The 12875-nt window shown below is 36.5% G+C and overlaps 1 protein-coding gene across 8 annotated transcripts in view; it reads left to right on the top strand.

Moving 5' to 3' along the window:
- The window catches only part of PDE4D (phosphodiesterase 4D), a 520925-nt gene that overhangs the window by 418439 nt on the left and 89611 nt on the right, over window positions 1-12875 (top strand). The gene's annotated exons all lie outside the window — the stretch shown is intronic.

Raw genomic sequence — 12875 nt, 5'->3', positions numbered from 1 at the left:
TAACTCAAGGAAGAAATGGTACTTCGGCTATTTTGAGGAGATGTGCGGCTTTGTCATGTTCAATAGTTTCTGTCCTTAGGCTGTGGCATGTGTTAACATTGTTAGTTTTTTTCACCTAGCCTCATACAATATCCATACTTACCTCTAAAAGACCCAGTCTTGTCACTTCTGTGTAATTTTATTGTCCTAGGAACTCATCATATATTCTGAGCATTTTTGTGTAGGGTTCATCAGGGAACAGAGGGTTAAATCTTTAAATGTATTCTATAAACAGAAAAGCATCCTTAGTTAAGAATGTTCTGCAATCGTACTTAAACTCATGGTAATTAAATAAATAGGAAGGGGAGACAGATGAGTGCTTAGATCAATTGTAACCCTTTCTTAATGTATTCTTTTAAGAGGTAATTTTGGGCTTTGGTTTCAAATTACTCCCTCTGAGACATTTCAGTTATTGATAGATATTACACCTATTTTTAATTGTGGGATTTGTCTCATACAACGCAGTCATCCAGAACTCTGTTATCGTAACCGGAGATAGAGATACTGGAAAATAGGTTCTTTGGTTCCAAGGGACAGTAAAGGAAAAAAGTAACAGTAAAAAAGTGACAGTAAAAGAAAATGTGATATCCGGAGGAGAAGATATGCATGCATGTGAACACAGAGCCAGCCTACCTTACGTGCGCTCCCACAGCTGTTTGCCTGAAGTCAGCTTCTTTTCTCCCACAGGAGAAGCTGCTCAGACAGCAGGACCTAAGACACACTCTGCTGGAAGTTACTGTTGCTCTTTTTAAATTCCCCCTGCCCTGAAGGTTTCCATTCAGTTAATCCCCAGACTGCACTCTGCATGTCAGGAGCAATAAATCAGTTGAAGTTTTAATGATTAGAAGGAAGGTGGTGTAGTCGGTGCTGCAACTAATCTAGAAAATGTTTCTGTGCCAAGAAATTTAAAGGAAGCAAGAGAAGGCAAAGAATAGTAAGGATAACTCAATCTAATTTAGTTTAATCTGATTACTCAGCGATGCTGCTGGAATTGCTGTGCCCAAATTATGCACTGAGCTGGGGCCTGTGTGCATTGGGTATAAGTGGCTAAAAGACTTTAATGATACAGGAAAGATACAAGCCACTATAAAGCATGAAAATGGCTACAATTCATTTTGACTGTTGAATGGGATTGAGGCTGGATACTATTTTGCCTGAACAGGTTTGCTTTTTCTTAGTCATAGACTGTTTTTGATATTTCCATAGCAACAAATGTCATGGCATAAGCGCAGAAGTACGCATAGGTGCTTTCTTGTGGCATATAAAATCCTAGTAAAACATGTTGCACTACAGCGCTATGCCAAGAAGGAAGATACATTGGGAACGCTTTTCTTGCTCTTCACAGAACGATTGAAAACCCTTTCAGATGCTAATAAACTTGTTGAATTCTTCTGGGGAATGTTTGAAATGTAGCTTGTGCAGATCCATCCTGCTGCGAAATCCTTCTGGTCCTGCTGTTCTCAGAGTTCGTATCATGGAGTATCCAGGGCAATAGACCAGCTAGAGTCCCATTACATCATCCAGATGGCTCAGCTAGAAATCTCAGCCAGAACTGATCACCAGTGTAACAAACTAGGTGGCTGGAAGGCACAGCGTCACTAAACGATGTCAATGCTGAACCTGAAACAGATATTTAAGATGGAGGGTTTATGTTGCTAAGCTTCCTGGAAGAGTGTCTTTGACAAGACTCTAATTGAGGAAAGGAAAGTTCACAGAAAGCGAAAGTGTAGCAAAAGGGAACTACTGCAGAAGATACAGGGAGAAGGATAAGGGAAAGATGAAAAGGGCTTTGGTAAAGCACGGTGACTAAAATAGCAAGAGCAAAATTCTCCCATTTACTATTTTAAGAATTCACCCTGAGGCATAAATGTGGGAGAAAATGCATTAGCAAAAAGTAAGAAACTGTGGAATTGAGAAGTGAAGCAGCACAGGAATCAAATGTTCAAATTTTTAGAAACAATAGCAACCATGGTGACCTTGAAATTTGCAGTGATTTTGCAATGTAAATATGTAGAAGTTGATGATCAAAATATGGTCTGTTCTGTTCAATATATCCACATGAATCCCTTCGGGAAACTTGTCGAAAGAAGCTAATAAGCACCAATGACATACTTGATCTTCAGTATCAGACAAGAATGCTATAGCATGCTGAGTGCTTCTTTGGCACACAAATGAGGGTGTAGGAGGTGGGAGGTTTTCATGTCACAACAGACTTCTTAGATGGCACTTTTCTTACCTGCTGTGGACATCTTGGATGTAGATACCTATTTTTTCGAGGCTGTTTACAGTCAAGTCCTCTTATAGGCAGTGTGACTACAAAGACATGCAAACTGATTTCTGTTAGAGATCTTCTTTAAAGGGAGATTAAATGCTCCCTAGAAGTGCTGTCTCTCTCCCACATAGGAGACCAGCCTGGGATAACTCCCTGTTTGCTGTACAGTGTTTCCATGTGCGGTGTTCTGTACTTCAACCAGAAGAGGGGTTCCTCTCACTATAAGTCACATTTTCCAGGCAGTGATATGAATGATGTTTCATTTCAAGTTGATAGTAATTCTCTGAACACAACCAATGAAGTACAAATAACATTTTCATTTTCACAAAAATGAAACTATCAGTGACTCAAGGATTCAGCTTGCACATTTTAATTTTTAACTAATGAAAAAGTGAGCAGGGATTAGATATATCTTTTGATTACTACAGTTCCAATATCTGCATTTCTAAATCAAAATCATTTGAATTAGGAGGGAACCATCTAAGGTCTTTCTTGATGTAGGTCAGATTTTAAATAGATAGGAGATCCCACAATTTCTCTGTCCACCTAATAACAATTTGCAAACTCAGTCTGGCAGCTGCTTTTATGTACAAAGATTCTGTGTGCAGAAAGAGATAAATTTGCCCAAAAGAATGAGTTTCTGAGCCTAAGAATACTATCACAACTACTGGCAAGTCTTAGTTAACCTGAAATCACAGACACAGGGTCTGATTCATTTATATACATATATTAGATAGACGTAATACCTAATTCACAGTAATAGCTCTGAAGTGGACTTAACTGTAGATTACATAACTGTCCCTTTATATTACAAATGCAGTGCCAAAGGACCTTTAAGTGAAGACTTGTATATGTAACAAGAAAGTCACTTCATTTAATCCTAAAATAAATCATAATTGCAAAATTGCACTTTTTAGAAGTTATTTACAGTGTATAATTTCACATCAAAATCTAACCCAAAGCTTTTTCATCAGATAGAGGAAAATAGATGGAATTACTCAATAACAAGCTACTAAATACCTCTACATTTCATTTGTTAAAACATAGGAAGCATGTGTCTTAGTGTCAGGAAAACCCCTTCAGATTTTGTCATCTATACAAAACCCAAAGATTATGAGGTTATAAATCTAACTGAATTAATTTGCTATCCCATGCTTTTGTTGCTTCTTACTGGACTTGAGTTACACATTTTACATGCACGTCAATCTTAAATCCATCAGAAATCAATATCCTGCCAATCAAATGGAATTTCTTGCATGTTTTTCATGGGCTTTGTCCAACACAGTTTATGATTTGTATTAATTAGTTTCAGGTTTCACAATTAAATTTATGTTTGTGAAATGGGATCTCACAGTCTTTTGCTAGAGATTTTATTACCTTGAGAGTATAATCAATCATTGTTTAATAATTAAGTGTTAATTTATTATATTATTTATAATATTATTATATTATATATACCATTACATATGATATTATAATATTATATAATTATTTATAATATTAATTATGCTCCTGTCTTTCAGTATGATACACTTATCACTATAGTAAGCTAAACATCTATATTCATACAGACTAAACTTCTAAATAAAAGCAGCTGGACATAACAAGAAAAAACAAAGGTTATGGATGAAAATCAGTAGGTCACATCTTATGGCATTGGGAACAATAGCTTATTTTGAGTTTGTATACCTATATATGTGTGTCTCACTCATACCAGTTCTGTAACTAAAAATATTTTGTTGAATAACAGGATGGAACTAAAACAGGGTAAATTCCTGTTCAATAAGAAGTAATATTGCTGATATGCTGTAAACTGTTTGAAAGTCCAGAAGGCAAAGTATTACATACCCTGCTGACTCTTCTAGGGCCTGACTGGACTGTACAGTGTATCACAGCATGGAGATGCCTTTTATTCTTTCCTATGTCTGTGTTTCTGCCAGAGCACAGCAGGGAATAAAGTAAATGAGAGAACACAAGTGGACAAAAAAAAGTAAAAATGCATGGCTTGCAGAAGTTAATTCTTGCAATACTGGGGTAATTGCCACTGGCTTGGGAGTGGGTATATGGCATCGAGGGCATCCTAATGTCTATGAAAACAGAGGCTTAAAAATACAGAATACTTCAGATTTTTAACAAAAGAAGTCTCATAATACAGTATCAGTGTCACATTTTAAAATGCTAAAGGACTTAGATTTCTTACCCAGATTTAGGCAGATATACAAAACATGCCTTATTCAAGATGTAATTGCAGTATAAGTATCCCTCCTCTAGATTTAGTCAGCAGGATTACATTCATGAGAACTTCCCACTCTTACTTAATTTACCCATTAAATATATTTAATCTTATTACAGAGAAGTATTCCTATGGTAAACTGCACTGACAGACTTTTGGCAGAGGCAAGGTAAAATGTTCTGAAATCCTCAGTCAAGTATATTGAGTACACGCTGCTTTCCTGAAGCCCTGGAGAAACCTTACGCCCTGGTTTTAAAGGGGGATATTTTTGATAAAATGGCTTTTGTTCTTTGTGCAGTATGTTGAACGATATGTAAATGTTCTGTTCTTTGTACTTTTACTTATACCCGTACTCTTATGGATATTTTGAATAAATTGAATTAATCTCAGACAATTATTTTAATTTCAGGATAAATACCACAGATGCTTATATTTTCAAGTGTGAATGTGAATTGTAGCATTTTCACATCTTTCATTCTGTGGTAAATGCCATCCACTATTTCAGGAATTAGCAAATGTGTATCTTCAGACTTGCTTCAGGTTAACTGTACATCACCAGTGGTGTAATTCAACCACCAGAAGTGCTCTATATGCACAAAAGTCACTGGCACACACATGCCCTTCCACCTCAGTTTAATTCCTAGGGGAATATGTTCAATACTTGCATTTAGGACCAGAGTTCTTACTAAGAGTCAGTTAAATGTGTGCTTTTAACTTCTGCAAATGCTTTTGACATTCCCCCTTTATTTGAACTATGCGAAGACAGCCACATTCATTACAACTGTTTTCTCAGATAGACCATAAAAATAGCACATTGTGTTTTTTGGTGTGGATGTTATGCTGTGTGAAGGGCAGTAGAACAAGAGAGAGGAACTGACAAACTGAAAGAAAATTATATGGAAGGTTATATACCTGTATTAAGCTGTTCATGTGAATGGAGTCCTGAAAATGTGGTTTTTGGAAGATACCCATAGCACTTATACATGTAAGCGCTACTTGTCACTGTCAATAAGATAGATAAGTATTTATCATTTTGTTATTTCTATCCAGCTCAACTCCTGCCTTTATAAACAAAATAAAAAGCCTCTTACCAACTCACATCCCATGCCTAATATTCTATTTTATATTAAATTGAAGTACTTGACATAAAAAATTTGTAGAATTCGGAGTTGACTTATTTATCCTGGTTTCTTGCATGGTTACTCATTTAATTATCATCTATGCAATCCTATTGCTCTTTCATGCCTTTAACATCCTTTCAGAATTCAGCCATGCTCTACAAAGAAGTAATATCCTTTCTAAAAAAATAAAAATAAAATAAAATAAAATAAAATAAAATAAAATAAAATAAAATAAAATAAAATAAAATAAAATAAAATAAAATAAAATAAAATAAAATAAAATACTGATGTTATCTAGACCTCTGCATGGCACAGATCAATGTGTAAGGACAATTATTCTCTTCAGTTGTTGCTTTCTCTTGCTGCTGGTAATTCTGACAGCCTTTAAGCATCCTCAGTGGCATCAAGTTTTGAAACTCAGTAGGCAATTTGAAACTACAGAGAAAAATACTAAGGAAAAGGAAGACACGTATTTTTTTGTCAGAAAAAATAAATTTTATCATAACTTAAAACAATTAACAATGGTCTGCAATCCACTCTTTGGATTAATCAATCTAAATTTGGTATTAAAACATAAAATAATGCAATTAGAAGATCAGTAGTCCTTCACGTGGAATGCAGTTTCAAAAGGCTTTGTGCATTTTTCATTAAGCTGTTATGTAATATTGAATTTTATTTGTGGTCTGCATCCTTGTTGAGTTTTAGAGTTGTGTCAGGTACTGATCTCAGGGCTTTACATACTGAAAGGACAGCAGAAACAGATGGTTGAGATGGAAGGAGGATTAAAAACTAAATGACTGGTCTACATGGTGTACAGTGTCTTCTTGAATTGGTTTATTTTGGTGTGTGGCAATATTGCAATTGCTGGTAAAATCTAAGATACATCTGAACCTAGAAAGTTTTCCATTCTATTGTCTTTTTAGACCAGGATCTAATTCACATTTATGTGATAAAATCTACTATGAATGTATGTGTCAAGCTTCAGTTTGAGAAAAGAAATTATACTGTTGAATTTTGGGGTGATGCACTATAAACTAGCATTATTTTCTTGTTGTGCAATCCAGATAGCAGATAAAAAGAAAAAGATTTATATTGTGCAATCTACAGCAAATATAGATTTAGCTTCTAGTGAAATCCCTCTAGCTCCTGTACAAAATACTTTAAAGTGGTCTGAATTTTTTTTTTTTAAATAAATAAATAAATAAATAAAACAGATTTGGAAAACGGCGATATTTACATGAGCTGCTCTCTTAAGTTAATCATTAAAGGCCTTATCTAGGTCATGATAGCTAAAAGGAGAGTTATCACATTTACAGCCTTCTTATCCACAATAAAAACAAAATCATATTGCTTTGTGAGATACAGGGCACAAATTACATTCAGACTGAAATTCATTCATACATCTCCTGCCTATAGTAAACAACATATGCAGTGAACAGGCAGGGAATCAGAGACACAGGAGTCTACTCCCCAACCAGTCTGGCACAATCATTTTGTCACCTTCCGGGTGAACTAGCAGCTTCTTTCCTTGCACATACAGAGTTTGGGGCCACATTTGCTTATTTTCTATGAAAAACTAGCTCGCTCCGTTGCAGCTTATTCAGCACTGTCTTGTGCTCTAATGAAAAAATACCTGTTTAAAATGGGTCATTTGAAAAGATAACTATTAAATTGTATTTCTGTCTTAAAGGGAATAGTATTCGTGTGCCCAGTTCAGCCCTCCTCCTTGGTTTAGGGAAGAGGTTGTTATTGACAGCATACAACAGTGAAGGCTTCCTGAATGCTTTCTCCATGTCGATTTGGTGACCTTTAATTAACGTTGCAAAACTTTTCTAACTGAATGAGAGATTCCAAATGAAAACTTTACACAGTGCTTCTTTCAGTTTGGTGGGTTTGTTAAACAGTGATTACCTTTCTTGAGGCAGCACAGCAGGAATAGGATTGATGTGGTTTTGGACAACATAAGCTGTTTGTGTATCATCCCACATTCAAGGAAGTGAATGAAACCAGGGTACAAAATAGAATAAACTCTACATTTGATTACTGCACAGTACTGTAGAAAAATCTGAAAAAATGCAGGCTGTCTATACAGTGAAAGTATAAGAAACCTAAGAATTTTCAGGATCACATAGGATGTTTAAACAATGACTTGCCCTGACTATACTAATTGCAAAATGGTGGGTTACATTATGTTACTTAGAAATGTTAATTAACATGTATTATGAAAAGATGCATTTTCTCTGGTATTATGCGTACCTTTTGTTTTGCACTTCAACGCTGATACCTGATAGTCAAATGTGTAAGCTTTCATAAAACAGCAAGTTACTTAAACAGAGAAGTACAATCATAGTATAAAATATTCCTGGCAAGTATGTCCATGTAATTGAAACTATCCATCCAAATCGACAATTAGAAAATAACTGTAGTTGTTTTGCAGTGTATACACTACAACCTTATGTATGATTTTTAATTTTTTAATGGCCTGTTTCGGTGGAAACTGTGGTTAGGTTATCAAAGTGCATAAAAACTAGAAGGCAGCATAGGGCTGACCTCTGCTTGTAAGCTTCGTCCAGCACTTTGGGTTACTTTTCCTTATGACTGCAGTGTAGTACAGCCTTGATTTTGAAATAGACTCATACATTTTGGAGTTAGAGTAATGATCAGTGTAAAAAGAAAACATGAAGTATCATCAGTCTCCACATGGATAACTTGATATGCAGCCCAACATAGATATTCACTTATTACCTTTAGATTCACCTTATGTTTTGCTGCATCAGTAAAAAAGTCCCTATATCACCATTTCACCCAAACTGTCCATTTTACTGGAAAGACTGTCAGGATGACAGGCTTTGTGTGCTTCCTCTTCTACTTTCTGCCTGGCTGTGTCACTTACGGTCACTGGTAGTTGAGAGCTGTACGTGACCCAGGCTGCATTTACTGTATCAATAACAAGAGCAGATCAAGTGAAAAGAGAGAAAGGTGGTTTGGTTTGTAGGACTGAGATGAGATGAATCAGAAAGAAACATAGGGCTCTTGCCTATGTCAGTTTTCTCCTTCCTGTTACGAATGCAGACCGTTGGCTGATCAATATAGAAAATAAAACTGTGCAGATGTGGCTTCTGGTATGAAATTGGGTGCAGTCTGAGTGCACCTTTGTTTCACACTTCATCTGGCTTCTGACATCTCTGATCAGTGATACATTATCTTCTGTCCAATTAAAAAGATAGATTTGAAAGTAGATCTCTCTTCCATTAACAGATTACCGAGAAACTGATCCATTAAAGCCTATTCACTTTCCTGAGTATCCATTTAAAAATTAAGGTGTACATTCAGATCACTCATTAAAGTGCCTAAGTTCTGCTTTTGTTATATGCAGGCTCTTAAGTATGGAGCCTGAACAAAGCAGTGAATCAGAGCAGCCAGCAGCCAGGATCAGACAGCCCTGGAGACAAGCAAAAATAAAAGCTTGTGGACTAGGAAGTTCTACAGGTCTCTCCATGTAGTGATTTGCCTGTGCTCAGATAAAATGAACCTAGGACTATTACCTAAAACGAACTAGGACAATTACCCTAGGCCTAGTGCTCACAGTTTAGGACCTGCCTCTGCACAACATCTTCTCCAGAAGTGACCTCATCACCAGACAACAGGGACAGCCTCCCTTTTGCTTATTCTTTCTCTGACCTCAGGCTTTTTTGCATTGCATTCTTCAAAGTGCCTCATCTTTAGCTGGAAGGAGTAATTCCAGGTCTGGCATGGTAGGAAAATCGACTTCTGCCTACTGTAATTTCTCAGGAACCGTGATCAAAAAATTCACGGGTCAGAATTGCCTAAAACTCAGATTTCTACTGTCAGGCCAGGAGTTCTAACATCTTCATGCAAAAAGACCTTTCCTTACTATGTTAGGCAACTCTCCTCAGAAGACCTTTGGTGGTGGGAATCAGGAAGTATGGAAGTAACTGGTCAGCATGGAAGTAACTGGTGGGCACGCCTTTATCACGTATTCAGACATGCTTCTATGTTTCATGCTTCCAAGTAGCTGGCTCAGTATATCAAATACCTCTGAACAACCAGAGGATTTCTGCACAGTCAGGGGAGGCAGGCAGGCATCTCAGGCAATCCAAGTGCTCTGCGAAGGCCCTACCCCCTCAAGGTGCCAAGGCAAGACCTTGAGAGTCACCCAATAGATGTTATTTTGGTGTCAGTAGTCATAAAAGAGACACTAGACATGGGCAGCCTAACATAGTCCCAAAGATCCTAAGGTATTTCCTAGCAGAAACCTGCCAGGTAAGAGGAGCAACAAGGAATTTACTAGACATGGTTCTGGGAGTTTGGGGAAAATTATAGGAGGCACTGAAAGAGCCAGTAGTTCTTACTGGAGAGCTTTCACTTGAAATACTAAAAGCATCACCGTATGACTTCTTTAAAATTTCCTAATCAAACCCAAGCTATAGTACTCAGGCAGGTTTGCACAGCTCTATGACTCTTGCTTTCTATTAATAGAATTTAAAAATTTTGTGGTCTTTATCATAGTCCTTAACCAGCCCACAGTTAAGAAGATTCAGCTCCATCTTGTGTAGGAGCAGACTTTTTTTGCACCAGGAATGTCTTGATTTTATCCCCATTATGATGCTATTCTGTATTAATGAAGCAGCTGTGGCCACATACATAAAGTTTTAGTTGATACTAAATATTACAGATTATTCCCAAATATTTACATTAAAATTCTAGTAGAAAATTGCCACTCTAATTCATTATTCTTTCCCCATGCTACTGGCTTAGCAAGCATTTAAAAATTCCCCTTGTATTAAGCAAGCCATATGGTAGGGGTTTACTTAGTGGGCATTCTGTAGGAACCGTTGACTAATTGGTCTTTAATTGAAGGAGTGCAAAGATGACTAGAAGAAAAAGCCTAGGAAGAAGTCAGTGCCAAAGAAATGAAGAAGAAAATCAGAAAACATTTTGACATAGTCTGGCTGCCTGAGCTAGCTAAATGTTATCAATGGGATTCAGAAAGGTCTGACATGATGCAAGACAGCTAGTGAGAAAGAAACCAACATTTGTTTGGGGAAGAGTCTTTAATACTATTATTGTTATTATTGTTCTGTGTTCTTATTATTAATATTATTGGTTTTGAATACCACTTCTTAGAGGGAAAAAGAAAAATCAGAATTTTGCGAAGGTTAGTTTCTTCTTAGTTGGAGTTTGGCAAGTAGAAGCAGCAGCAATGGCAAATTAACCTCCCCTCCCCCTGCCAAACTGCTTTTTGTATTCTGACCTTTCTGTTTCCTAAATAAAAGGGAATCTGTATGATCTATTTCAGCTGCAAAAATACTGTTTTTCTCCAGTGTGTTGATTTTATATTTTTTTTTGGTGAATCTCAAAACTTTTTTGGCATATCAGATAAAAAGGCTGTTTGAACCTTGTCATTCCCCATTCGATCATCAACTCCAAAAATCTATCAAAGGAGGTGGGTAGAGAAGGATTAGTTGTAAAGCAACCTATGTCTTTGCAGTTCAAGACACTATTTTCAGAGAAGGAGCAAGCAGCTGCCACACATACTACGCATATGCCTTTCACACAGGAAAGCAATAGTCAGGTGGTGAAACCACTTAGTTCTCACATGCTTCTGCTACTTTTAAATGTATGTAAGCATGTTACTTATCAGCCATAGATTTTCACTGTAGGATATTATGAAACTAAAATGTGATTCCTTTGCTCCTGCTAATTCTCACAATGAATTCTGCAAGCCTTTGTTTTGCTGAATAAAACCTGAAGCTGGAGCAGCCATGAGTCCATTACAATACTTTTCTCTGGTCTAGTGCAGTTCCACCCTCCTTGCAGAGAAGAGAAAGAAGGGAGAAATAATCCCTTGAGTTCCACATCTCACCACCTTCCCTGTTTGGCTTATTTGTTCTTTAGGAGGTACAGGTGGCAGTATCATACGATGCTGTGATAAGCCATAACAGGAGAAGACAGTAGGAAGCAAAGGATCTGTGTAGCTTCAGTACATATTCCAAAGAAGAAAGGCACAATTCTGGTCCACAAACACTATTGTCTAAACATAGCCACTGGAACACAGAGTTGATGCTCAAAGGAGCAAATGTTGCTTCAACAAATAATACATGTTTGTGGTAAGACCTGATGTGTTGAAATACTTGCCAGTTCTGCCTTGAAGTCTCTCATCTCCAAAGATGGCATTAATCTTGTTTATAAAATACAGGCTATAAAAATAGCACAGATTTTCCAAGAATATCTTTGAAGATTGGTTGTTAAAATAAATATATGTTTCTACTTCATAGTATACATAGATTTACTGATAAACATTGATTTTTGAAAACTGTAGGTTTTGATGGTTCTGTGAAAGGCCAGTACTGTAGGCATTCCTTCCAAGCACAGCTCAATCCTGCAGAGCTGGATTTATTAAAAAAATGTATAAAAACATCTACTAGAACTGTGTTTCCTTTTGCAAAATAAAAAAGGTTGATATCAGTATTCTGAAGAATAAAATGCCATAGAATAAAATCAAAATATAGCTATAGGTCTTTGACAAGAAGTAACTCCATCCAGACAAAAAATTAAAATACATCATAGAAATCCATCTTTGTTCCAAGAAGACACTAGATTCTGCCTTCCAGAGGGAATATTTCAAGATGTTGACTGCTACTGCGATGTTCTGGAATAAATTTCTCAAGTTTAAGAAGGGTGATTAAAAGTGATTGTGCAAAGGGACATAAATCCAATTTTAAAGCAAACTTCTGTGATTTTTTCTGAAAAAGTGTTCCTAAAACTAGATTGATATAATTTTCTTTGGAGTCATTAATGGTATGAAACAGGTATGAGTTAAATCCCCATTTAAAAGTAGTCAGAGCTACAATCTAAACTCTGTAATGCATGCTAAATAGTGTAATCAACTGAAAGAAACATATGCAATATCTGTACTTAATCTTTATACTCTGCAGGTGCCTTTTTTTTTTTCTGAAAATCGACAGACTCTCTGACTACACTTCCTGTAGGAGTGTCAGCAACAAGTAGGAATATTTTTATTTCACAGCTGGGTCCTCAATCAAATAAGGCCACTTGACTTTCTCGTGTTCTGCACGGTTTCTGCAGGTCTGCCTCACACACACTCATTCTGCCTCATTTTAAAATACTCAGTGGAGAGACATACCCATATTTCGACTCGGTTTAAAAAATAACCATTCTTCTTTTT

This window comes from Larus michahellis, chromosome Z, assembly GCF_964199755.1.
Source record: "Larus michahellis chromosome Z, bLarMic1.1, whole genome shotgun sequence".
In the NCBI taxonomy this organism is placed as follows: Eukaryota; Metazoa; Chordata; class Aves; order Charadriiformes; family Laridae; genus Larus; species Larus michahellis.
This window is presented reverse-complemented; position numbering and strand designations above follow the sequence as displayed.